Genomic DNA, 27,814 nt, shown 5'->3' on the forward strand with positions numbered 1-27,814 from the left:
GTTCCGGAGCACCATAAACGGCCCCTCGTATGGCCGCTGCAGCGGTGGCCGATGCCCGCCCCTTCGTACAAACACAAACTTACAGTTCTGTAGGTCTTTGGGTACGCAGGTCGGGTGCCGCCCATGCTGTGAAGTGGATATGGGGGCCAGGTTACCGAGCTTCTCGCGAAGTCTGCCCAGGACTGCTGCGGGTTCTTCCTCTTGCCCCCTTGGGGCTGGTAGGAACTCCCCGGGGACGACCAGGGGCGTGCCGTATACCAACTCGGCCGACGAGGCGTGCAGGTCGTCCTTGGGCGCTGTGCGGATGCCGAGTAGGACCCAGGGAAGCTCGTCCGCCCAGTTGGCTCCTCGCAGGCGGGCCATGAGGGCCGACTTCAGGTGACAGTGGAAACGCTCCACTAGCCCGTTCGACTGTGGGTGGTAGGCAGTTGTGTGGTGCAGCTGAGTCCCCAAAAGGCTGGCCATAGCTGACCACAGGCTGGAGGTGAACTGGGCACCTCTGTCGGAGGTAATGTGGGCTGGTACACCAAAGCGAGATATCCAGGTGGCGATCAGGGCTCGGGCGCAAGATTCGGAGGTGGTGTCGGTGAGCGGGACCGCCTCTGGCCATCTTGTGAACCGGTCCATGATAGTCAGGAGGTAACGCGCTCCACGCGACACTGGCAGGGGGCCCACGATATCCACATGGATGTGGTCGAAACGCCGGTGGGCGGGATGGAACTGCTGCGGTGGGGCTTTGGTGTGCCGCTGCACCTTGGCCGTCTGGCAGTGCATGCACGTTCTGGCCCATTCACTGACCTGTTTGCGGAGGCCGTGCCAAACGAACCTGCTGGAAACCATCCGGACAGTTGTCCGGATGGAGGGATGCGCCAAGTTATGAATGGAGTCGAAAACGCGGCACCGCCAAGGTGCCAGGACTGGCCGGTGGCGACGTCACAGAGTAGGGTCCTCTCACCCGGGCCCACGGGGAGGTCCTGGAGCTGCAGACCGGAGACTGCGGTCCTGTAACTCGGAATCTCCTCATCCGCCTGCTGTGCCTCTGCCAGCGCCTCAAAGTCTACCCCTTGGGAAAGGGCATGAACGGTAGGGCGATAGAGCGCATCCGCCACGACATTGTCCTTACCCGAGACGTGCCGGACATCCGTCGTGTATTCAGAGATGTAGGACAGGTGGCGTTGCTGGCGGGACGACCAGGGATCGGATGCTTTCGTAAACGCAAAGGTAAGCGGTTTGTGGTCCGTGAACGCGGTGAAGGGCCGACCTTCTAGGAAGTACCTGAAATGCCGGATTGCCAGGTAGAGCGCCAACAGTTCCCGGTCGAAAGCACTGTACTTGAGCTCGGGTGGTCGCAGGTGTTTGCTGAAAAGCGCCAGGGGTTGCCAGCGACCTGCGATGAGTTGCTCCAGCACCCCACCGACTGCCGTGTTGGATGCGTCCACTGTGAGGGCGGTAGGGGTGTCCATTCTGGGATGTACTAGCATTGCGGCGTCCGCCAAAGCTTCCTTCGTTTGAACGAAAGCGGCGGCGGACTCCTCGTCCCAGGTAATGTCCTTGCTCGGACCCGACATCAGGGCGAACAGGGGGCGCATGATCCGGGCAGCTGAAGGGAGGAAGCGGCGGTAGAAATTGACCATACCTACGAATTCCTGAAGGCCTTTGATCGTGGTGGGTCGGGGGAAGTGGCGGACCGCATCTACCTTAGCGGGCAGAGGGGTTGCCCCATCTTTAGTAATTCTGTGGCCCAGGAAGTCAATGGTATCGAGTCCGAACTGGCATTTGGCAGGGTTGATTGTAAGACCGTACTCACTCAGTTGGGCGCAGAGTTGACGGAGGTGGGACAGATGCTCCTGACGACTGCCGCTGGCTATGAGGATGTCAACCAAATAGATGAACGCGAAGTCCAGGTCCCGTCCCACCGCGTCCATTAACCGCTGGAACGTCTGTGCGGCATTCTTCAGGCCGAACGGCATACGGAGGAACTCGAAAAGGCCGAATGGGGTGATGAGAGCCGTTTTGGGGACGTCATCAGAATGCATCGGGATTTGATGGTATCCCCGGACGAGATCCACCTTGGAGAATATCCGTGCGCCGTGCAGGTTTGCCGCAAAGTCTTGAATGTGCGGCACAGGGTAGCGGTCCGGTGTGGTAGCCTCGTTCAGCCTGCGGTAGTCGCCGCACGGTCTCCAGCCCCCCCGTCGCTTTTGGTACCATGTGCAGGGGGGAAGCCCATGGGCTGTCGGACCGCCGGATGATCCCCAATTCCTCCATCCTCTGGAACTCCTCCTTCGCCAGTCGGAGCTTGTCTGGGGGAAGCCGCCGAGCACGGGCATGGAGGGGTGGTCCCTGGGTCGGGATGTGGTGCTGTACGCCGTGCCTGGGCATGGCTGCTGTGAACTGCGGTGCCAGAACCGATGGGAACTCCGCCAGGACCCTGGTGAAGTCGTTGTCGGACAGCGTGATGGAGCCGAGGTGAGGGGCCGGCAACTGGGTTGCACCCAGGGAGAACGTCTGATAGGTCTCGGCGTGTACCAGTCTCTTCCTGGGCAGGTCGACCAGCAGGCTGTGAGCCCGCAAAAAATCCGCACCCAGAAGCGGTTGGGCTACGGCGGCCAGTGTGAAGTCCCACGTGAACTGGCTGGAGCCGAACAGTAGCTGCACCTGGCGGGTGCCATAGGTCCTTACGGTGCTGCCATTCACGGCCCTCAGGGGGGGACCCGGTGCCCTGCTGTGGGTGTCGTAACTCGTCGGAGGTAAAACGCTGATCTCAGCCCCAGTATCGACCAAAAACCGGCGTCCTGACCTTCTATCCCACACATACAGGAGGCTATCCCAATGGCCAGCTGCCGTAGCCATCAGTGGCGGCTGGCCCTGGCGTTTCCCGGGAACTCGCAGGGCGGGCGACAACGGCGGGCTTCTGCACCCCACCGCTGGTGGTAGAAGCACCAGTGTTCATTGGGCCGGGGGTTGGCGGGCTCTGCGGCCAGGCCTGGACTGGTTTGCTGCCGGGAGCGGGGCTGGGAGATCCGTGCGATGGACGCCCCGCTCACTTTTTTGGCGTTCCACAGCAAGTCCGCCCGGGCTGCCACCTTCCGGGGGTCTCTGAAATCCGCGTCAGACAGCAGCAGGCGGATGTCCTCGGGCAGCTGCTCCAGGAATGCCTGCTCAAACATGAGGCAGGGTGTGTGTCCGTCGGCTAGAGACAACATCTCATTCATTAAAGCCGATGGAGGTCTGTCGCCCAAGCCATCCAGGTGCAGTAAACGGGCAGCCCGCTCGCGCCGTGAGAGTCTGAAAGTCCTGAGGAGCAGGGCTTTGAATTCCGTGTACTTGCCGTCTGCCGGGGGCGACTGTACGAACTCCGCGACCTGGGCAGCTGTGTCCTGGTCGAGGGAGCTCACCACGTAGTAGTAGCGGGTGTCTTCTGAGGTGATCCGGCGAACGTGGAATTGGGCTTCGGCTTGCTGGAACCATAGGTCCGGGCGCTGTGTCCAGAAACCTGGCAGTTTCAACGAAACCGCATGAACAGAGGCGGCGTCGGTCATTTCTGGTCCAAAAATCGTTTGGACCGTCGGGGTCACCAATTGTAGCGGTGTGCTACACGCAGCGCTAAAATTACGACACGGAGTCGGTAACTGCAGTCGAAGGAAAAAACTTTATTCGAAAACTTCAGCCTCACTTTTAAGCCTCTGTCAACCGGCCCCCCATGGCGAAGAGACTCCAAAGCTCTGTGCTCGCAAACCCCCGTAGGCTATCTAATTGTGAGTCGGTTCGGATACGCTAGGAAATGAGTCGCCACAGTCCCTCTATTCTGAGGCTGTGTCCTGGTGTCTTAGACTCTCTCATCAGAGGAAACATCCTCTCCACAACCATTTTATCAAGGCTTTTCACCATTCAGTAGTTTCAATGAGGTCACCCCTCATTCTTCTGAATTCCAGTGAATACAATCCGAGAGCCATCAAGCACTCTTCATATGACCATCCATTCAATACTGGAATAATTTTTGTGAACCCACTTCAGTTTCAGCACATCCTTTCTAAGACACGGGGCCCAAAACTGCTCACAATACCCCAATTAAGGTCGCATCAATGCTTTATAAAGTCTTAACCTGGTCTTCCATGGTCTTCTTCCCTTTCCTATCAGATTCTCCAGCCATTTATCTCTTTCATCAATCAAAGCTATTTACTTCACCCCCACTGTCTCCCATTTTCACCTATCACCTTCTACCTTGTACTTCTTTCTCCTTCTAACTTCTCATCTTCTTTTTCAGACCTGATGAAGGGTCTTGATCAAAACATCGACTGTTATCTCTTTTCCATAGATGCTGCCTGGCCTGCTGAGTTCCTCCAGCATTTTGTGAATTGCTTAGATTTCCAGCATTGCAGATTTTCGACCCCAGCAGATTCGCAATGATTGTAACAGTGTTACTTAAAAGCATTATCAAAAATTTTACTTCAAAAATAAAGGTGTGAAATTTCTCTTCACAATATTTTTATCTGTTCAGTTTGAATTGCCTCATGAGGAATACATCTTAAATATCTTCTGAACCTACTATTAGCTTCACCTTTGAGACTTTTTATGAATAGATAGTAATCAATTCCCCACCCAACCACTTGTTGCTGGTATGTCAATAATGTGTTAGTACAAGCTACCAAATTCCTACCTTAGTAATCTACTAACATACCAGAACTATGTATTGAAGCTTAGTAAAAATGTACAGCTGGGAGAAGTGCTCTTTGCACTTTACCATTGTATCAGCTGTTAATGAGTCACTGACCCTGTTACTGGAAATGATGGACTTGCTTGCGAGGTTTTGTCAGAGTACAAGAGGTGTGACATATAGAGTTTTTATTTAACTTGTCTGACTGTCTGATTGGTTATATACCAAGCTTGTTTAACAGTTCACAAAAAGAAAACAATAGCTAGAACAGGGATAATGAGAACCATATCAACACTCAGATGATGTAGAGTTTGATTGCATTTCCTTTCCTATTTCTGGCAGCAAGGAAGGCACAAACATTACACAGATCCAAAACTGAATCAGTTCTATATGAAATGACATAAATTTGTGGAACATTTTATAAATCCATTTCAAAAACAAATTGTTCAATAGTTTTGATGTGACTTCCTGGTGTTTCTGGAAACAGAATGGAATACGCAGAAGACTGATAAGAACGTCCGTAAGTTAATCCTCTGCCCGATTCTGCAAGGAAGGACGAAGAAGCCTGCTGAAGTGCCTTTCTCCTGATGGCAATCTTATGGTGAGCAAATAAAACTGCATTTTTAAACATTTAAACATAAAAGACTTTCTTGTGGCTGATAATTAAATAGAATTTAAACTAACAAAGTAATAATTGATCTTTGAGTTTCTGTAATATTTTGCTTGTTTATGAATTGACTTACAGACATTGAATATTCTTCATACATTGGCTGATGTTTGGTTTGTCATTATAGATAAAAATTAGTCATGCAAATTAAAAGCTGTCTATGTTGGTTTGAGAAGTAATATCATGAATTGCTTTCTTGTGCATATCAAGATTGGCAGTTTTTTTATTGTACAGCTCCTGTAACTATTCTATGCCCTGGAAAAATTTGATTGGTTAACTGAAACTAATGGAATGAATGAAAATATTTTAAAGAAGCAATCTTTTATTTGTGTTTTCTGACTATAATGCTGAGCTCGCAAAATTGATATTTCTTTTGTAGCAGTGTTGAAATTATCTATTTCTCTAAATATTAAGCTTGATGATTGTCCACAGGATAATTCAAATATGTTGTAAATTTCTCTTTCAATTCCAATTAGACCATAAGACAAGGGAGCAGAATTAGGCCATTTGATCCATCGAGTCTGCTCCACCATTCAATCATGGCTGATACATTTTCCCCCTTTTCTGCCCCATTCCAGAGCCTTCTTTCTGTAATCTCTGATGCCGTAGCCAATCAAGAACCTATCAACCTCTGCTTTTAATACAGCCTCTACTGTTGCCGGTGGTAACTAATTCCACAAATTCATCACCTTCTGGCTAAAGAAATTTCTCTATGTCTTTGTTTTGAAAGAGCACCCCTCTATCCACTTGTTCTAGACTCTCCACCATGAGAAACATCCTTTCCACATCTATTTTGCCTAGGCCTTTCAACAGTTGAAAGGTTTCAGTGAGATCCCCCCTCATCCTTCTAAATTCCAGCGTTTACAGGCCTGGAGCCATCACATGTTCCTCATATGATAACCCTATCATTCATCCTTGAGAATCATCCTTGAGTACCTCTTCTGGATCCACTCCAATACCAGCACATCTTTTCTTAGATAAGGAGTTCAAAACTGTTCACAATACTCAGTGAAAGTCCTCACCGATGTCTTATGAAGCATCAGCATCAAATCCCTGCTCTTATATTCTAGACCACTTGAAATGAATGCTATCATTGCATTTGCCTTCCTCACAACTGACTCAACCTGCAATAAATGACCATGCATTTTCCAATGTTATATTTTATTTGCATTTTCTTGCCCATTCTCCTAATCTGCCTAAATCCTTCTGCAGCCTTCCTGTTTCATTAACACTACTTGTTCCTCCACCAATCTTCGTATCATCTGCAAACTTGGCAACAAAGCCATCTATTCCATCATTTATATCATTTATATACAGCATTTTAAAGAAGCGGTCCCAACACCGATCCCTGCGGAACACCTCTAGACACCGGCAGCCAACCAGAAAGGGATCCCTTTATTCTCACTCACTGCCTCCTATCAATCAGCCAATGCTCTAACCATATTAGTAACTTTCCTGTAATACCATGGGTCCTTAAATAGGTAAGCAGCTTCATACCTTGTCAAAGGCTTTCTGAAAGTCCGAATATACACCATCCACTACAACCCCTTTATCCATCCTAATTGTAACCTCCTCAAAGAATCCAATAGGTTCATGAGGCAAGATTTTCCCTTCAGAAAACCAAGCTGTCCTATCTTGTCCTTTGTCACCAAATACTCCATAACCTCACCCTTAACAGTTGACTCCAACATCTTCCCAACCACTGAGGTCAGGCTAACTGGTCTATAACTTGTTTTCTGCTGCCTTCCTCTTTTTTTTTTAAAGAGTTGACTGACTTATGTAATTGTCTAATCATCTGGCACCATGCCAGAGTCCAATGATTCTTTAAAGATCATTACAAATGCCTCCACAATCTCTACCACTGTCTTTCAGAACCCTGGGGTACAGTTCATCTGGTTCAGGTGACTTATGTATCTTCTAGGTCTTTCAGCTCTTTGAGCACATTCTCCCTTGAAATAGAAACTAAACTCACTTCTCCTCCCTAACACACTTCAACACATGGCATACTGCTAGTGTCTTTCACGGTGAAGACTGATGCAAAACCATCATTTAGTTCACCTGCCAACACTGTGGCTCCATTATTATATCTCCAGCCTCATTTTCTAATGGTCTTATATCCACTCTTAGCTCTTTTATTTGTTTATGTACATGAAAAAACTTTTTCTTTCCACCTTGATATTATCTGTTAGCTTGCTTTCATGTTTCATCTTTTCTCTCCTACTGATACTTTTGGTTGTTCTCTGTAGGTTTTTAAAAGCTTCCCACTAATTTTTGCTTTGTTGTATGCCCTCCCTTTTGCTTTATATTAGCTTTGACTTCCCTTGTCAGCCACGGTTGTATTGTTACGAAATCCTGTAACTGGATCACTTACCAGCAAAGATAGAGAGGTCCGTTGAAGTCTGATGGTACTATTTTTAAAAGTCTTTATTTATGAAAGGGGCACAAACATAAGATTAATACAAACATTCAGATAATATACGTAGTCACTACTTAATCTAAAAGCGCGGGTCTACTAATAACCATCAATAAGAAACAGTTCGATTGTTTGTCTAGGGGATAAATTAGTGTCTGATGGAAATATAAAAGTCACTCAAATTCCTGCAGGCTTCTGGTTTTCGGGGGGGGGGGGGGCGGGTTTTCACTTGTTGGAGAGAGGGAGAGAGAGAGAGAGAGATTGGTGAGAAAAGAAAAACTTGCCCGGGTCTTTATGAAGCAAATCCGTTGAATCAGGGGAGCGGGCTTCCCCTTTGTTAGCTAAGAGCGGTTTTCCGTGATTCCAGCCACAGACTCCAGGCCTGGAATCTAACGCACGTGGCTTCTTTCCAAAATGGATTCCCGCTACTACGGGATCGCTAGCGTGTCTTCTGGTGCATCTCTTTCTCTCCCACTTCCTGGGTCTACTGACCCCCCCCTCAACTAGTGCTCTTGCGATTCTCACAAAGGAGGGGGCTGCGGACATAACTGTACTACTTTACCACTTGAGTGTCTCTTCATTTTTCGAATACATCTGTCCTGTACCTTCCTTATTTTTATCAGAAACTCACGCCATTGCTGCTTTGCTGTCATCCCTGCCAGCACCTCCTTCTAATTTACTTTGGCTAACTTGTCTCTCATTTCCTTTATTCCACTGAAATACTGCAACATCAGACTTTACTTAGTCCCGATCAAATTTCAAACCTCATTTTCCAAATTCATCTCCATATTAAAATCTCCCATGACTATCATAACATTGTCCGTTTGACATGCCTTTTATACTTCCCAATGTAATCTGTAGTCCACATCCCAACTACTGTTTGGTTGGCTATATATAACTAGCAAACTTACTTAATGAATTCTTTACTTCAGTATTCACTAAAGAAAAGGATCTTGGTGATTATAATGATGACTTGCAGTGGACTGAAAAGCTTGAGCATGTAGATATTAAGAAAGAGGATGTGCTGGAGCTTTTGGAAAGCATCAAGTTAGATAAGTCACTGGGACCAGATGAGATGTACCCCAGACTACTGTGGGAGGTGAGGGAGGAAATTGTTGAGCCTCTGGCAATGATCTTTGCATCATCAATGGGGATGGAAGAGGTTCTGGAGGATTGGAGGATTGTGGATGTTGTTCCTTTATTCATGAAAGGGAGTAGGGATATCTCAGGAAATGATAGACCAGTGATTCTTACTTCAGTGGCTGGTAAGTTGATGGAGAAGATCCTAAGAGGTAGGATTTATGAACATTTGGAGAGGTAGAATATGATTAGGAATAGTCATCATGGCTTTGTCAAGAGCAGGCTGTGCCTTACGAACACGATTGGATTTTTTGAGGATGTGATTAAACACATTGATGAAGGAAGAGCAGTAGATGTAGTGTATATGGATTTCAGCAAGGCATTTGATAAGGTACCCTATGCAAGGCTTATTGAGAAAGTAAGGAGGTATGGGATCCAAGGGGACATTGCTTTGTGGATCCAGAGCTGGCTTGCCCACAGAAGGCAAAGAGTGGTTGTAGGCGGGTCATATTCTGCATGGAGGTTGATGACCAGTGGAGTGCCTCAGGGACCTTACTCTTCATGATTTTTATAAATGGCCTGTATGAGGAAGTGGAGGGATGGGTTAGTAAGTTTGCTAATGACAGAAAGGTTGGGGGTGTTGTGGATAGTGTGGAGGGCTGTCAGAGGTTACAGCGGGACTTTGATAGGATGCAAAACTGGGCTGAGAAGTGGCAGATGGAGTTCAACCCAGATAAGAGTGAAGTGGTTCATTTTGGTAGGTCAAATATGGTGGCAGAATATAGTATTAATGGTAAAACAGTTGGCAGTGTCGAGGATCAGAGGGATCTTGGGGTCTGAGTCCATAGGACGTTCAAAGCAGCTGCGCTGTTTGACTGTAGTTAAGAAGGCATACGGTGTATTGGCCATCAATCGTGGAATTGAATTTAGGAGCTGTGAGGTAATGTTGCAGCTATATAGGACCCTGGTCAGACCCCACTTGGAGTACTGTGTTCAGTTCTGATTGCCTCACTACAGGAAGGATGCAGTAACCGTAGAAAGGGTGCAGAGGAGATTTACAAGGATGTTGCCTGGATTGGGGAGCATGCCTTATGAAGTCAGGTTGAGTGAACTCGGTTTTTTCTCTTTGGAGCGACGGAGGATGAGAGGTGACTTGATAGAGGTGTACAAGATGACGAGAGGCATTGATCGTGTTGATAGTCAGAGGCTTTTTCCCAGGGCTGAAATGGCCATCATGACAGGGAACAGGTTTAAGGTGGTTAGTCGTAGGTACAGAGGAGATGTCAGGAGTAAGTTTTTTTACTCAGAGAGTGGTGAGTGCGTGGAATGGGCTGCCAGCAACGGTGGTGGAGGCGGATACGATTGGGTCTTTTAAGAGACTTTTGGATAGGTACTTGGAGCTTAGAAAAGTAGAGGGCTATGGGTAACCCTAGTAATTTCTAAGATAGGGACATGTTCAGCACAACTTTATGGGCCAAAGGGCCTGTATTATGCTGTAGGTTTTCTATATTTCTAACTCTGATCAATGATCTCCTCACTCTCCCGTACAAGCCGAAGGTCATCCAGCTGCTCCAGAGCCTTAACATGGTTTCCAAATAGCTGCAGCCGGTTACACTTAGAACAAAAGGTATAGGAGCAGAATTAGGCAATTCAGCCATTGAGTCTGCTCCGCCATTCCATCATAGCTGATCCTGGATCCCACTCAACCCCATATACCTACCTTCTTCCCATATCCTTTGACATCTTTACAGATCAGGAAACAATCAACTTCTGCTTTAAATATAGCCACAAACTTGGCCTCCACCGGTCTGTGGCAGAGCATTCCACAGATTCACTACTCTCTGGCTAAAAAAAAAATTCCACCTTACTTCTATTCTAAAAGGTTTCTGAGGCTGTGCCCCCGTCTGGTTCTGGATACACCTACCACAGGAAATATCCTCTCCACATCCACCTGATCTAGTCCTTTCAATATTCAGTGGGTTTCAATGAGAACCCCTGAATTTTTTTTGAAATTCCTGTGAGTACAGACCCAAAGCTGCTAAATACTCCTGATATGTTAAGCCCTTCATACCCAGAATCATTCTCATAAACCTTCTCTGGACTCTCTCCAAACACAACACATCCTTTCCGAGATATGGGGCCCAAAACTAGTGCCTTACAAAGCGTCAGCATTATCTCCTTGTTTTTATATTCTCTTCCCTCTGAAATAAATGCCAACATTGCAATTGCCTTTTTTTTATACCATAGACTCAACCTGCAAATTAACCTTCTGGGAGTCTTGTACGAGGACTCTGCACCTCTGATGTTTGAACTTTCTCCCCATTTAGATAATAGTCTGCATTTTCTGTTCCTTTTACAAAAATGCATTATCATACATTTCCCATCACAATTCCATCTGCCACTTTTTTTTGGCCATTCTTCCAATTTGTCCTGCTGCAATTGCAATGCTTCCTCAGCACTACCTACCCCTCCACCTATCTTCGTATACTCCACAAACTTTGCCACAAATCCATCCATTGTATTATCTAAATCACTGACAAACAATGTGAAAAGTGGCGGTCCGAATACAGTACTGACCCCTGAGGAACATCACTAGTCACCAGCAACCAACCAGAAAAGGCCCCCTTTATTCCCACTCACTGTTTCCTGCCAGTCAGCCATTCCTCTATCCATGTCGGCATCTTTCCTGTAATGCCATAGGACTTTATTTGTTAAGCAGCCTCATGTGTTACACCTTATCAAATGCCTTTTGAAAATCCAAATAAGTAACATCCACTGCCTCTCCTTTGTCCACCCTGCTCGTACTGCCTTGAAGAACTCTAACAGATTTGTCAGGAAAGATTTCCCTATACAGAAACCATGCTGATTTTGACTCATGCATCAATAATCTCCAAGTACCCCCAAACCTCTTCCTTAATAATAGACTCTAGCACTTTCCTAATACTGTCCTAATCATTTCACGCAGATGTAGATCCCTGGGAGAATGGGTCTTCCAGGGCTCCAACATACACCATGAAGAACACACAATAGCCATTAACTACACTAAGTACCCCTGGCGTAGTAAGAGAAAAGGATATATTAACAGAAGCTCACCCAGACAACTTACTCAAAACCAATGCCTCTTCCAAGCCGAAGGCTCCTTTGGGCCAAGGCCTGAAACTCCTCCTCTCACCGCAGGCACCCTCTCAATAATGGCCTCACTGCTTGCCCCTTCTGTACTTCTATTTACTGCTCTCTGTGTTTCTTCCGCTGTTGATTGGGCCACCACTGAACACCCGCAAGGTTCTCCTTTTAAACAAGCGCTGCCAACCTGCAGGATATCTCCCGCCGCTGATTGGGTCACCGGAACCTCTACCCACTCATTTCATCTCAGTATCTCACATCTTTGAATGAGTTAATCTCTCATTCATCTGGCAAGTAAACCACCCGGAGGGAAGGGCTGAGGCAGGCTAATCAATCTGAGTCTCCTCCATTTTTTCAGCCAACAGATGAGCTTGAAATTATTTAGTATTTGTCACCTCCCCCTGCCCCCCACTTCCAACCAGATGCCAGAAGAGTAATTTGTCTGGATTCAAAAGGAAAACCAACAGATGATGGAAACACAACACTAAAACAGAAAATACTGGAAATGTTCAGCCAGTCGGATGATTTCTATTTGAATTTCAGGATGTCTGTCTTTTTAGTTCCAGATTAACAAATCCAGTTTTACAGTCATAAACTTGACAAGCATATTCTACTCTGGACGACAGAACAAATTTTACTTTAATTTGAAGAAATGTTGTTTTGATCTTTTATTCAAGTGATTGAGAATTAACCTAAAACTAGGTAATGTACAATTACAGTATGGTTACCTTATGGGAAGGAGTATTCAATCTGTTAAACTCAAACTAACTCTATGTAAGACCAGGCCAGCTTGTTCAACTCTCTTCTTATAACTTTGTAGTTGTTTTTAGACCATAAGGCATAGAAGCAGAATTAGGCCATTCAGCCCATTGAGTCTGCTCTGCCATTTCATGCTGATCCATTATCCCTCTCAGCCTCAATCTCCTGCCCTCTCCTCATATCCTTCATGCCCTAACTAATGAGAAACCTATTTACCTCTGCCTTAAATGCACCCAATGACATGGCCTTCACAGCTGCCTGTGGCAACAAATTCCATAGATTCACCACCCTAAAGAAATTCCACCTTGCATCTGTTCTAAAAGGATGTCCTCTAGTCCTAGACTCCTCACCATAGAAAGCATCCTCTTCATGTCCACTCTATCTAGGCCTTTCAACTTCAATATGTTTCAATAAGATCCCCCTCATTCTTCTAAATTCGAGCAAGTAAGGGACCAAAACCTTAACTGTTTATTCATTACCATCGATGCTGTCTGTCCTGCCAAGTTCCTCCAGCATTTTGTGTGTGTCAGTCTGGATTTCCAGCTTCAGAAGAATTTCTTCTGTTATTCTTATGCTCTCTTTATTTTATTATTTCATTTATAGTTTGTTTTCTTTTGCACATTGGTTGTATGTCTTTGGTATGAATAGTTTTTCTTAAGTTCTATTGCATTTCTTATTCTTCCTGCAAATACTTGCAAGAAATGAACCTCAAATTGCTAGATGGTAACTTATGCATATTGTGACAATAAATTTACTTTGAACTTCGAAAGCAATTTTGGGCAGAAAACAAGTTTGAAAAATTGCTTTCTGATCCCTGAGATCTCTCGGAGAATTCAGAGATAGAGAAAATTAGTGTGGGAAAGGGCTTATTTTGTAATATGGTGTGGATTTAATTGCCTAATGACCTTCTCCTTTGCCGTGTGGCAATGCCATCTAGGCCTTCGTCTACTTTTTATTCTGTGCGCTCAGCTATTTTCAAGTCTTGTCAGTTCCTTCCTGAATATTTGCAGTAAATTGCATGCTTATTGCATGAACTGGTGACTTGCTCAACAGTCAGTCACCCTCTTTGAAAGTCACCCGACCTCTGATGTCTAAGATTCCCATATGTCCTTTGCTCTTGTCTAATCTGTTTAATTCAGATAGCCTATCCACATGCATATAAACTAATCCTGTTGTTATTTTTAACATTATCAAGCATCCTTGAAGAGTTTATGGAACATGCTAATTCAGCTATTTCAGCTTATCTTGCTATTTAGTGACTTTTAAACTATCATTAATTCAAGGCTGATATTGACCAGGATAGAGTTGGGAGTATATCATTTATCCCTTTACTTCAGCTCTGACCTCTGGGCCAATCATTGCTGATCAGCGCCAATGCTTTGACAATGCAGCCAACTGTAGGTTTCAGTGATAAAAACACAAAATGCTGGCAGAACTCAGCAGGCCAGACAGCATTTTGTGTTTTTATTTATTTCCAGCATCTGCAGATTCACTCGTGTAGGTTTCAGTGGCCAGTTATTAGTGCAATACAACAAAATTATCTACTGTAAAGCCTAGATACTTCTGTCATTCAACACTCTTTCCTTCTTAATCTTCTACATGTGATTTAGCTTTTTATGGCTCATTTATTTTAACTAATTCTTTATTTCCCAGATAATTCCACCAAACATTTTGTTTCTTTCTCTTGACTCCAAGTAAAAATTGTAAAGCATATAAACCCTGAGCTTCTTTTTATTTAATCTGCCATTTTAATCCTCCTCTACCATCCCCAGTTTTTTTCCTTCTCCAAGTCTCTGAGGAAAACCATCATGGCCAAAACTGCCACAACATTAAGGTGATCTTGGGATCCATTCAAAGATAAAATGGATGTGTTTACTCACTCCTATATAATCAACCACTGAAGTCAACTGCCCACAACGAGGATCAAACCAGTGGTCATTGGACCTTCAGCAATCAGGCAGTGTCTGATTCTGAAAGTCAGTTTCACAACACCTGTACTATGTATCATAGAATTTGTAAGGAGTTGGCACATTCTCCACGTGACCACAATTGCAAACACCAGAGGGTATATGTACAAAATTAAGGGAGGGAAGTTTAGGGAAGACATGAGGGGTAAGTTTTTTTTTTGTTTTACACAGAGGGTTGTGAGTGCCTGGAATGACTTGCCAGGGATGGTGGTGGAGGCTAAAACATTAGGGGTATTTAAGAACCTCTTGGACAGGCACATGGATGAAAGAAAAATGGAGGGTTATGGGGTAAAGTAGGTTTAGTACTTTTTTTAAGGATTATATGGGTCAGCACAACATGGAGGGCTGAAGGGCCTGTACTGTGCTGCAGTGTTCTAAGGTTCTATGACCACATTGGTGCTCTGGTTTTCTCCCATATTCCAAAGACATACGTGTCATTATGTTAATTGGTCATGGGGGGGGGGAGGGTAATTGAGTGCCGCGGGCTCGTTGGGCCAGAAGGCCCTGTTACTGTGTTGTAACTCTAAATAAAAATAAACACAAACAAATAAAGGGCTGATTTAGTTTCTGGAATGGAAACTTTATGGAGAATCACCTACTGCCTGTTACACTGCTGATGTTTAGGGCAGGATGAAGGCCCTCCATCTCTGGTGGTTTCCTTCATCAGAATCAGCACTGGGTTTAAAATCACTGGCATATGTCATGAAATAATTATATAACTAAGTGGCAGCAGTACAATGCAATTCATGATAAATTATAGAAAAAATGATTAAGAAAAATGATTACAGTAAGGATATGTGAGTTGCATGCCATCTTGGACAATGACTCCCATCCACTCCATAATGTACTGGTTAGGCACAGGAGTACATTCAGTCAGAGACTCATTCCACCAAGATGCAACACTAAGTGTCATAGGAAGTCATTCCTGCCTGTGGCCATCAAACTTTACAACTCCTCCCTCAGAGTGTCGGACACCCTGAGCCAATAGGCTGGTCCTGGACTTATTTCCACTTGAAATAATTTACTTATTAGTATTTAATTATTTATGGTTTTATATTGCTATATTTCTACACTATTCTTGGTTGGTGAGGCTGCAACGAAATCCAATTTCCCTCAGGATCAATGAAGTATGTCTGTCTGTCTGTCAAAAGCAGAAATAATTTTTAAAAAGTGATGTAGGTTTGGTTTTCACCACTGTCAGTCATGCAAGTCCTGGGTGGCGACTCAGGAATACCGTCACACTCAGAGGTAGAAGGTTTTTCATTGTTGTTTCCATGACAATTTTATTTTACCAGCCAGTGTTGTTAGCCCTGAGCTGAACCCCTGAAATGGACCAGTGGACAACTGTTAGTCTGGCCTCTACCCTTCAGCCTGTCTGGCATGATTGATCCTACCAAGGGCTAAAGCATAAAGCCCTGGCTCCAGCCAATGTAGCCATCTGGGTGACTGAAGCACGCAATCCCCCAAAGTACCACAAGGTTGTGGTCCTTAAGGAGATACATAGAATCAGAATCAGGTTTATTATCACTGATATTAGTACAGTGTAGGCAAGAGTTAGCAAAAGGGCAGTTGGCTGAAATGGAAGGGGGCTACTTGTCACTATCTAATGAGAGATTTGCTCCTATACCTCAAGCATGTATCTATGTCAATGAATGAATGCCAAGATATGAGGAATGGATTCAGCCAACTCCACCAACAACCACGAAGGGAAAACTCACAACCTGCTCAATTTGGTCATGCATAAAGGATTTTGCTGAGATTTGGGAAGTCTCTAACCTGAGATTATCTGATAATCTGTTTATTGCTCCCAATCTGGTGGGCTGGACTTCAGCATTTAGAGTTCCTCAGAGAAGTATAAGTAGTGATAGGCAACTTCTGCCCCATTGAGCCAGTAACCCCACAATCTGGATTAACCCCAAATCTAAGCACAGGACAATTCACAGTGGCCAATTAACCTAGCCAGTACATCGTTGGATTTATGAAGAAACCAGACACCCAGGAAAAACCCACACATTCTTTGAAGCCATTTGATAAAAGCTCCAGTGTTGGAGGGTTAGGGAGTGGTTCAGTGGAGGAGACCAAATTGTGCTTTTATTCTTAAGTAACAATAACATTTCTTGACCTTAATATATGTTACTGCATTTGTTGAGATTGCTCATTTAATAACATGACCAGGCTCTCTGATTTGTTTTCTTTAATCTCCTTACAAGTAATATGCTTGTAAATTCTTAGTTATGATTTCATGACATAATCGAAAATATATATTTGGCAAGACTGAGTTAAGTAAATGGGCTTGCTGATCAGTTAGTAATTTAACTATTGAAGTGAAATTCTTGTCATGGATGTTTCTTTAATTTAGTTATTTTGAGATGCAGCACAGTAAGAGGCTCTTCTGGCCTAGTAAGACCACACCACCCATTCACACCCATGTGAGTAATTAACCTAGAACCTGTACTTCTTTGGAGTGTCATTGGAAACCGGAACACCCGGGGGAAAGCCATGCATTCACAGGGAGAGCATTCCATCTCCTTACCGACAGCAGCAGAATTGAACCTGGGTCACTGACACTGTAACAGAGTTATGGTACCGGGCTGCCCTGGTTTTGTTTGATTCTGTATTGCTTGTTTAAGTTATCAGAGTCTGGAGTCATCCAAAACAGGTTCTATTTACAAGTATTTATTAATGGGCCAAATAATACTGAAACATCTGGAGAAGGGGCAGCTCATTCACCTCTGATCCCCAACTCACTCAGCTCTTGCCTGTGGCTGTTTACATATGACAATGGTTACACCTCTTCAACAGACAGGCTAAAGCAGATGAGGGAAGTCAGCAGACTTCATTCCCCACTGAGACAGGGACATGCCTGTCCCAGCATGCAAAGGCAGCTCTGGTGGACTGGGCAAATGAATCTGATGGCCAGGAAGGTGGTATTGCAACACCTAGCGAAGGGTATGACGAGGCACAAAAGAGGTCATGGTCGTCCACTGCAATCAATGACCACCATTGTGACAATTACTTGTACCACTGGACCCAGACTTCAGAGTTTGAGAGAGTGGAACTGCCCAGTGCAACGGCTTTTCCACTTTGTAAACTCACTTGCACAGGTTTCATTGTCGTCATTGAAAGTGACGGCCAGCCAATCATCATTATTGTCAGCATGGACTCACAGCCTATGATTCTTAACCACTTATGTTATATTTGATCTAGAAGACACCCACCTTAACACATCCCCTTGAACACCCCCAATACACCTTTCTTAACGCATCCCCCTCAACTCACCCCCATCTTAACGCACCCTTACCTACCTTAACACCCGCTCCTTAACTCACCACCACTTTACCACACCCCCTTCTTAACTCATCCCCTCCTTAATACACCCCTACCTACCACCCCCCCCGCAGCCCGACCAGTATCCAAGTTTTGTCCCGCAAAGTGGGGCAGGATGAGTGGAGTATACGGACAGTATTGTCAGCTCACTGTTGTCAAAGGCCTTTTAATAAATGTCATAATAATTTTAAATATTTAAAGACAGTTCAGATAATCTCAAAAAGTATTCAAATATTAATTAAAATGTTTTAGGTTCCTTTATTTAAGATGAAATAAAATAAACTTTATAATCACACCTGCTCTGTAAGTTAGTCTGAGAATCATGAAGACGCAGGGCTGATGCTCCCAATGCCTGTCATCACTGTGATAAAGGTGTGCGTCCAGTCCCTCAGTGGTAAGTCCAAAGGCAAAAGTTGGAAGCCTGATGTGCTGACCGTATTTGTGCTTTGACCAGAGACCATCTGGACATCAGTAATTTGAGAGAAGTGGATTGCAATCAGGGCTACTGTCCAAGTAGAGAAAGGCAGCAGCATAATTCAGCTTTGACCAGTGACCAATTGGCATTTGGGATTGATTAGCAAGAAAGCAGGGCAAGTGCGGAAGCCGTTGTCTGAGTGGACAGAGTCAGAGAGGTGATCCTGAGGCTTAAGCACTTCAAGGCTTCAACCAGAGAAAGCAAAAAAAAGAGAAAAGCTCTAGGCAAAGTTTTTTTCCTTCCTTTTTTAATATCTTTATCACATTATTGCGTTAGTGGCACCTTATCAAATGCCTTCTGAAAACCTAAGTAAATAACATCCACTACCTCTCCTTTGTCCACCCTGTTGATTACTTTCTTGCAGTACTCTAACAGATTTGTCAGGCAGGATTTCCCTTTACAAAAACCATGCTGAATAGAACATATTATTATTAGTCTCCAAGTACTCCGAAACCTCATCCTTAATAATAAACTTCAACTCTTTCCCAACCACTGACGTTAGGCTAACTGGTCTATAATTTCCTTTCTTTTGCCTTCCTCCCTTCTTAAAGAGAGGAGTGACATTTGTAATCTTCCAGTCCTCTGGGACCATGTCAGAATCAAGTGATTTTTGAAAGATCGTGAACAGTGCATCCATTATCTCTTCAGCAACCTCTCTCAGGACTCTGGGATGTAGTCTGCCTGGTCCAGATGACTTATCCAACTTAAGACTTTTGAGTTTGCTTAGCATATTTTCCACTGTAATAGCAATGGCACTCACTCCTGCCCCCTGACTCTCATGGACTTCTGACACACTGCTCGTGTCTTCCACAGTGCAGACTGATGCAGAGTACTCATTAAGTTCATCTGCCTTTTCTTTGTTCCCCCCCCCCATTACTATCTCACCAACATAACTTTCCAGTGGTTCAATATCAACTCTCACTTACTTACTCTTTATATAACTGAAAAATCTTTTAGTATCCTGTTTTATATTATTGGCTAGTTTGCCCTCATATTTCATCTTTTCCCTTCTTATAGCTCTTTTAGTTGTCTTTAGTTGGATTTTAAAAACTTCCCAACCATCCAACTTCCCACTCAGTTCTGTTACCTTATATGCCCTTACCTTGTCTTTTATGCAGTCCTTATCTTCCCTTGTCAGCCACAGTTGCCTACTCCTGCCATTTGTGAACATCTTCTTCTGTGGGATGTATCTATCCTGCAGCTTTTGAACTAGTCCCAGAATCTTCAATCATCTCTGCTCTGCTATCATGCCTGCTAGTATCCTCCTCCCATCCACCTGAGTAAGCTCCTCTCTCAAGCTTCTTTAATTACCTCTGCTCCTTTGCAATACTGATACATGTCAGTTATGCTTCTCTTTCTTAAATTGCAGCAGGAATTTGAACATATTAAGATCACTGCATCCTAAGGGTTCCTTTAGGTTAAGATCCCCAATAAGATCTGGATTTTTATACAACACCCAATCTAAGATTCCCTGAGTAGGCTGAACCACAAGCTGCTCATAGGCATTCAACAAATTCTGTCTCTGCAATCAGATGCCAACCTGATTTTCCAAATCCCCTTGCATGTTGACGTCCCCATTACAATTGTGTCACTACCCTTATTATATGCCTTTTCCAGCTCCCTTTGCAATCACAACCCCACATCTTGCCTACTATTTGGAGGCCTATATATGTTTAGAATATTTTTTTTACCCTTGCAGTTTCTTAACTCCACCCACAAAGATTCAACATTCTCTGACACTATGTCTCATCTTTCAAAAGATTTAATATAGAAACATAGAAAACCTACAGCACAAGACAGGCCCTTCAGCCCACAAAGTTGTGCCGAACATGTCCCTGCCTTAGAAATTACTAGGCTTACCTATAGCCCTCTATTTTTCTAAGCTCCATGCGCTTATCCAAAAGTCTCTTAAAAGACTATTGTATCCACCTCCACCACCATTGCCGGCAGCCCATTCCACGCACTCACCGCTTTCTGAGTAAAAAAACTTTCCCCTGACATCTCCTCTGTACCTACTCCCCAGCACCTTAAACCTGTGTCCTCTTGTGGCAATCATTTCAGCCCTGGGAAAAAACCTCTGACTATCCACATGATCAAAGCCTCTCGTCATCTTATACACCTCTATCAGGTCACCTCTCATCCTCTGTTGCTCCAAGGAGAAAAAGGCGAGTTTACTCAACCTATTCTCATAAGGCATGCTCCCCAATCCAGGCAACATCCTAATTAATCTCCTCTGCACCTGTTCTATGGATTCCACATCCTTCCTGTAATGAGGCAACCAGACCTGAGCACAGTACTCCAAGTGGGGTCTGACCAGGGTCCTATATAGCTGCAAAATTACCTCTTGACTCCTAAGTTCAATTCCACGATTGATGACACCCAATACACCATATGCTTTCTTAACCACAGAGTCAACCTGTACAGCTGCTTTGAGCATCCTATGGACTCAGACCCCAAGATCCCTCTGATCCTCCACACTGCCAAGAGTCTTACAATTAATACTATAATCTGCCATTATATGTGACCTACCAAAATGAACCACTTCACACTTATCTGGGTTGAACTCCATCTGCCATTTCTCAGCCCAGTTTTGCATCCTATCAATGTCCCACTGTAACCTCTCACAGCCCTCCACACTATCCACAACACCTCCAACCTTTGTGTCATCAGCAAACTTACTAACCCATCCCTCCACTTTGTCATACAAGCCATTTATAAAAATCAAGAAGAGTAAGGCTCCCAAAACAGGTCCCTGAGGCACTCCACTGTTCATCAACCTCCATTCAGAATATGACCCGTCTACAACCACTCTTTGTCTTCTGTGGGCAAGCCAGTTCTGGATCCACAAAGCAATGTCACCTTGGAACCCATACCTCCTTACTTTCTCAATAAGCCTTGCATGGGGTACCTTATCAAATGCCTTGCTGAAATCCATATACAATACGTCTACTGCTCTTCCTTCATCAATGTGTTTAGTCAAATCCTCAAAAAATTTAATCTGGCTGGTAAGGCATGACCTGCCCTTGACAAAGCAATGCTGACTATTCTAATCATATAATACCTCTCCAAATGTTCATAAATCCTGTCTCTCAGGATCTTCTCCATCTACTTACCAACCACTGAGGTAAGACTCACTTGTATATAATTTCCTGGACTATCTCTACTCCCTTTCTTGAATAAAGGAACAACACCCGCAATCCTCCACTCCTCTGGAACCTCTCCAATCCCCATTGATGATGCAAAGATCATTGCCAGAGGAGCAATCTCCTCCCTCGCATCCCACATTCGCCTGTGGTACACTTCGTCCGGTCCCGGCAATTTATCCACCTTGATGCTTTCCAAAATCTCCAGCACATCCTCTTTCTTAATATCTACGTGCTCAAGCTTTTCAGTCTGCTGCAAGTCATCACTACAATCACCAAGATCCTTTTCCATAGTGAAACTGAAGTATTCATTAAGTACCTCTGCTATTTCCTCTGGTTCCATACACACTTTCCCACTGTCATTTAATTACATCTCTTAACAAAAGAGCCACATCATTGCCTATGCCTTCCTGCTTGTCATTTCAATACAAAGTAGATCCTTTGATATTAAGCTCCCAACTACGGCCTTCTTTCAACCACGACTCAGTGATGCCCACAACATCATACCGAACAATTTCTAACTGTGTCACGAGTTCATCCATCTTATTCCAAATGCTATGTGCATTTAAATACAACACCATCTGCCCAGCATTCTTTGTGCTTTTGAATTTTGTGTCTGATACCATTTAACTCTTTGCACCATCTGTACCAATCATTAGCTTATCATAGAAACATAGAAACATAGAAAATAGGTGCAGCAGTAGGCCATTCGGCCCTTCGAGCCTGCACTGCCATTCAGTATGATCATGGCTGATCATCCAACTCAGAACCCTGTACCTGCTTTCTCTCCATTTAGTCACAAGGGCCATATCTAACTTCCTCTTAAATATAGCCAATGAACCAGCCTCAACTGTTTCCTGTGGCATAGAATTCCACAGATTCACCACTCTCTGTGTGAAGAAGTTTTTCCTCATCTCGGTCCTAAAAGGCTTCCCCTTTATCCTTAAACTGTGACCCCTTGTTCTGGACTTCCACAACATCGGAAACAATCTTCCTGCATCTGGCCTGTCCAGTCCCTAAAGAATTTAATACATTTCAATAAGATCCCCCCTCAGTCTTCTAAATTCCAGTGAGTATAAGCCTAGTTGATCCAGTCTTTCTTCATATGAAAGTCCTGCCATCCCAGGAATCAATCTGGTGAACCTTCTTTGTACTCCCTCTATGGCAAGAATGTCTTTCCTCAGATTAGGGGACCAAAACTGCACACAATATTCTAGGTGCGGTCTCACCAAGACCTTGTACAACTGCAGTAGAACCTCCCTACTCCTTTATTCAAATCCTTTTGTAATGAATGCCAAAATACCATTTGCCTTTTTCACCGCCTGCTGTACCAGCATGCCCACCTTCAATGATTGGTGTACAATGACACCCAGGTCTCGTTGCATCTCCCCTTTTCCTAATTGGCCACCGTTCAGATAATAATCTGTTTTCCTGTTCTTGCAACCAAAGCAGATAACCTCACATTTATCCACATTAAATTGCATCTGCAATGAATTTGCCCACTCACCTAACCTATCCAAGTCACCCTGCATCCTCTTAGCATCCTCCTCACAGCTAACACCGCCGCCCAGCTTCGTGTCATCAGCAAACTTGGAGATGCTGCATTTAATTCCCTCGTCTAAGTCGTTAATATATATTGTAAACAACTGGGGTCCCAGCACTGAGCCTTGCGGTACCCCAGTAGTCACTGCCTGCCATTCTGAAAAGGTCCTGTTTACTCCCACTCTTTGCTTCCTGTCTGCCAACCAATTCTCTATCCACATCAATACTATACCCCCAATACTGGGTGCTTTAAGTTTGCACACTAATCTCCTGTGTGGGACCTTGTCAAAAGCCTTTTGAAAATCTAAATATACCACATCCACTGGCTCTCCCCTATCCACTCTACTAGTTTCATCTTCAAAAAACTCTAAGATTCGTCAGACATGATTTTCCTTTCACAAATCCATGCTGACTTTGTCCGATGATTTCACCTCTTTCCAAATGTGCTGTTATCACATCTTTGATAACCGACTCTAGCATTTTCCCCACCACTGATGTCAGACTAACCAGTCTATAATTCCCCGCTTTCTCTCTCCCTCCTTTTTTAAAAAGTGGGGTTACATTAGCCACCCTCCAATCCTCAGGAACTAATCCAGAATCCAAGGAGTTTTGAAAAATTATCACTAATGCATCCACTATTTCTTGGGCTACTTCCTTAAGCACTCTGGGATGCAGATCATCTGGGGATTTATCTGCATTTAATCCCTTCAATTTACCTAACACCACTTCCCTACTAACATGTATTTCCCTCAGTTCCTCCATCTCACTAGACCCTCGGTCCCTTACTATTTCCGGAAGATTATTTATGTCCTCCTTAGTGAAGGCAGAACCAAAGTAGTTATTCAATTGGTCTGCCATGTCTTTGTTCCCTATGTCAATTCACCTGTTTCTGACTGTAAAAGACCTACATTTGTCTTCACCAATCTTTTTCTTTTCACGTTTCTATAAAAACTTTTACAGTCAGTTTTTATGTTCCCTGCCAGCTTTCTTTCATAATCTTTTTTCCCTTTCCTAATTAAGCCCTTTGTCCTCCTCTGCTGGACTCTGAATTTCTACCAGTCCTCAGGTGTGCTGCTTTTTCTGACTAATTTATATGTTTCTTCTTTGGACTTGATACTATCCCTAATTTCCCTTGTCAGCCATGGGTGCACTACCTTCCCTGGTTTATTCTTTTGCCAAACTGGGATGAACAATTGTTGTAGTTCATCCATGCGATCTTTAAATGCTTGCCATTGCATATCCACCGTCAACCCCTTAAGTATCATTTGCCAGTCTATCTTAGCTAATTCATGTCTCATACCTTCAAAGTTACCCTTCTTTAAGTTCAGAACCTTTGTTTCTGAATTAACTATGTCACTCTCCATCTTAATGAAGAATTCCACCATATTATGCTCACTCTTACCCAAGGGGCCTCGCACGACAAGATTGCTAACTAACCCTTCCTCATTGCTCAATACCCAATCTAGAATGGCCTGCTCTCTAGTTGGTTCCTCAACATGTTGGTTCAGAAAACCATCCTGCATACATTCCAAGAAATCCTCTTCCTCAGCACCCTTACCAATTTGGTTCACCCAATCTATATGTAGATTGAAGTCACCCATTATGACTACTGTTCCTTTATTGCACGCATTTCTAATTTCCTGGTTAACGCTATCCCCAACCTCACAAGTGCTGTTAGGTGGCATGTACACAACTCCCACCAGCGTTTTCTGCCCCTTAGTGTTATGCAGCTCTACCCATATCGATTCCACATCCTCCAGGCTAATGTCATTCTTTTCTATTGCGTTAATCTCCTCTCCTAACCAGCAATGCTACCCCACCTCCTTTTCTTTCCTGTCTATCCCTCCTGAATATCAAATATCCCTGGATGTTGAGCTCCCATCCTTGGTCACCCTGGAGCCATGTCTCCGTGATTCCAACTATATCATATTCATTAATAACTATCTGCACATTCAATTCATCCACCTTGTTACGAATGCTCCTCGCATTGACACACAAAGCCTTCAGGCTTGTTTTTACAACACTCTTAGCCCTTATACAATTATGTTGAAAAGTGCCTCTTTTTGCTTTTTGCCCTGGATTTGCCTGCCTGCCACTTTTACTTTTCACCTTACTACTTATTGCTTCTACCCTCATTTTACACCCCTCTGTCTCTCTGCACTTGTTCCCATCCCCCTGCCACATTAGTTTAAAGCCTCCTGAACAGCAGTAGCAAACGCTGCCCCTGGGACATTGGTTCCAGTCCAGCCCAGGTGCAGACCATCCTGCTTATACCGGTTCCACCTCCCCCAGAACTGGTTCCAATACCCCAGAAATTTGAATCCCTCCCCTTTGCACCATTTTTCAAGCCATGTATTCATCTGAAATATCCTCCTATTTCTACTCTGACTAGCATGTGGCACCAGTAGTAACCCAGAGATTATTACCTTTGTGGTCCTACTTCTTAGTTTATCTCCTAACTCCCTAAATTCACCTTGTAGGACCTCATCCCATTTTTTACCTACATCGTTGGTACCTATGTGCACCACAACCACTGGCTGTTCACCCTCCCATTCCAGAATATCCTGCAGCCGCTCAGAGACATCCTTGACCCTTGCACCAGGGAGGCAACATACCATCCTGGAGTCTTGTTTGCGGCTGCAGAAATGCCTATCTATTCCCCTTACAATCGAATCCCCTATCACTATAGCTCTCCCACTCCTTCTCCTTCCCTCCTGTGCCACAGAGCCACCCATGGTGCCATGAACTCGGCTGCTGCTGCCTTCCCCTGATAAGACATCTCCCCCAACGGTATCCAAAACAGTATATCTGTTTAGGAGGGAGATGACCTCAGGGGACTCTTGCACTACCTGCCTACTGCTACGCTGTCTAGTGGCCACCTCTTCCCTTTCTGCCTGTGTAGCCTTTACCTGCAGTGTGGCCAACTCACTGAACGTGCTATTCACGACTTTCTCAGCATCATGGATGTTCCAGTATGAATCCAATCGTAGCTCCAGACGCTCAATGCGGTCTGCCAGAAGCTGCAGTTGGACACACTTCCTGCACACATAGTCATCAGGGACACTGGAAGTATCCCTGATTTCCCACATGCTGCAGGATGAACAAACCATGGGGCTGATCTCAGCTGCCATGACCTACCCAATACTTGCCTCAACTTTTGAAACTTTCTCCTTTGAAAGAAACTTACCCAGCCTTACCTCACTTGGAGTGAAGCTCGTCCTCAGCCTCTTCTCGGCGAAGCCTCTCGAGTCAAAAACTCAAATCTCCACTCCTTCACAGGCCGCTCCGCTTGAGGTTACCCTCTATGTATTTGTTTGAGCTTTTCAAATTGCTTGGTCACTTGACCTCGATTGCCCAATCAGCTGCTTTCTGCTGAGTCTGAGCTATTCAAATCTTGATTGTCTAATCAACAGCTTTCTGCTGAGCTATTCAAATCTTGATTGACTTGATTGCACTGTCCAACTGCCAAAACTGCCAGAATCTCTCAAGTCAAACCCTCAAATCTCAACTCCTTCACAGGCCCACTCACTCACTGGTTGCTTTCCACATTCCACATATCCTTCCTTACATTCATGTTTCACCTATCATCTACTTGTAGACCTGTTGGTTCATCCTCAGCTCTATCATATAGGTTCCCATCCCTCTGCCATATTAGTTCAAACCACTGTCAATAGCTCTATTAAACCTTTCCACAAGAATATTGATCTCCCTCGGATTGAAGTGGAACCCGTCCTTTTTCTCATGGTCTATTTGAGTAGCAATGACATGCGTAGGAAGAGTGATGAGATTCTGCATAGGGAGTTCAGGGAGTTAGGTGCTGCATTAAAAGACAGGAGTTCCAGGGTTGTGATCTCAGATTTGTTACCTGAGCCACATGCTAGAGAGGCCAGAAATACAGTTCAATACATGGCTAAGGAGTTGGTGCAGGAGAGAGTGCGTCAGACTTTTGGATCTTTGGGTTCTCTTCAGAGAAGGTGGGACCTGTACAGAAGGGACGGTTTGAACCTGAACTGGGGGAGGACTAGTATCCTAGTGGGAAGGTTTGTTAATGCTGAATGGTGAAATTTCAACTAGAGTTGCAGGGGGATGGCAGAACATTTAGTGGAGAGATTGTGGAGGCAGATGTTGGTAAGTCCTCTGACAAAGTCAGGAGCTCAGGGCATAGATTACCACTTTGAATTATGATGCTATATCCATTAGTGATACTTTGATAGAGTTATACAAAGTTATGAGGGGTATAGGTCAGGCAAACAGGTAAATGCAAGCAAGCTTTTTCTACTGAGGCTGTGGGTCTACAAACAGAGATCATGGGTTAAGGGTGAAAGGTGAGAAATTTAAGAGAAAAATGAGGGGAAATGTCTTCACTCAGAGGATTGTGCAAGTGTGGAATGAACTGCCAGCAGAATTGGTGCATATAAGCTCACTTTCAACGCTTGAGAGAGGTTTGGATAGGTATATGGATGGTAGGGATACAGAGCGTTATAGTCCCAGTGCAGCTTAAATGGTTTTGGGATGGACTAGATGGGCCAAAGGGCCTGCTTCTGTGCTGAACTTCTCTGTGATTCTATTACTCTATGACATTTGACCTTTCACTTCCAACTTTCAATGTGCTGAGGTGGGTGCGGGAAATCCAATCTGCACTGCAAAGTGAGTGGCATTCT

At 44.6% G+C, this 27,814-nt stretch overlaps 1 protein-coding gene across 1 annotated transcript in view; it reads left to right on the forward strand.

The window, feature by feature from the left end:
• Positions 1 to 27,814, forward strand: part of nckap5l (NCK-associated protein 5-like) — a 954,759-nt gene that overhangs the window by 85,189 nt on the left and 841,756 nt on the right. The window contains exon 2 of the mRNA XM_059966283.1: positions 5,145 to 5,258. The gene's annotated coding sequence lies outside the window, so the exon portion shown is untranslated. The remainder of the gene's footprint in view (positions 1 to 5,144; positions 5,259 to 27,814) is intronic.

The sequence above is a fragment of the Hypanus sabinus genome, chromosome 4 (assembly GCF_030144855.1).
Source record: "Hypanus sabinus isolate sHypSab1 chromosome 4, sHypSab1.hap1, whole genome shotgun sequence".
Lineage (NCBI taxonomy): Eukaryota > Metazoa > Chordata > Chondrichthyes > Myliobatiformes > Dasyatidae > Hypanus > Hypanus sabinus.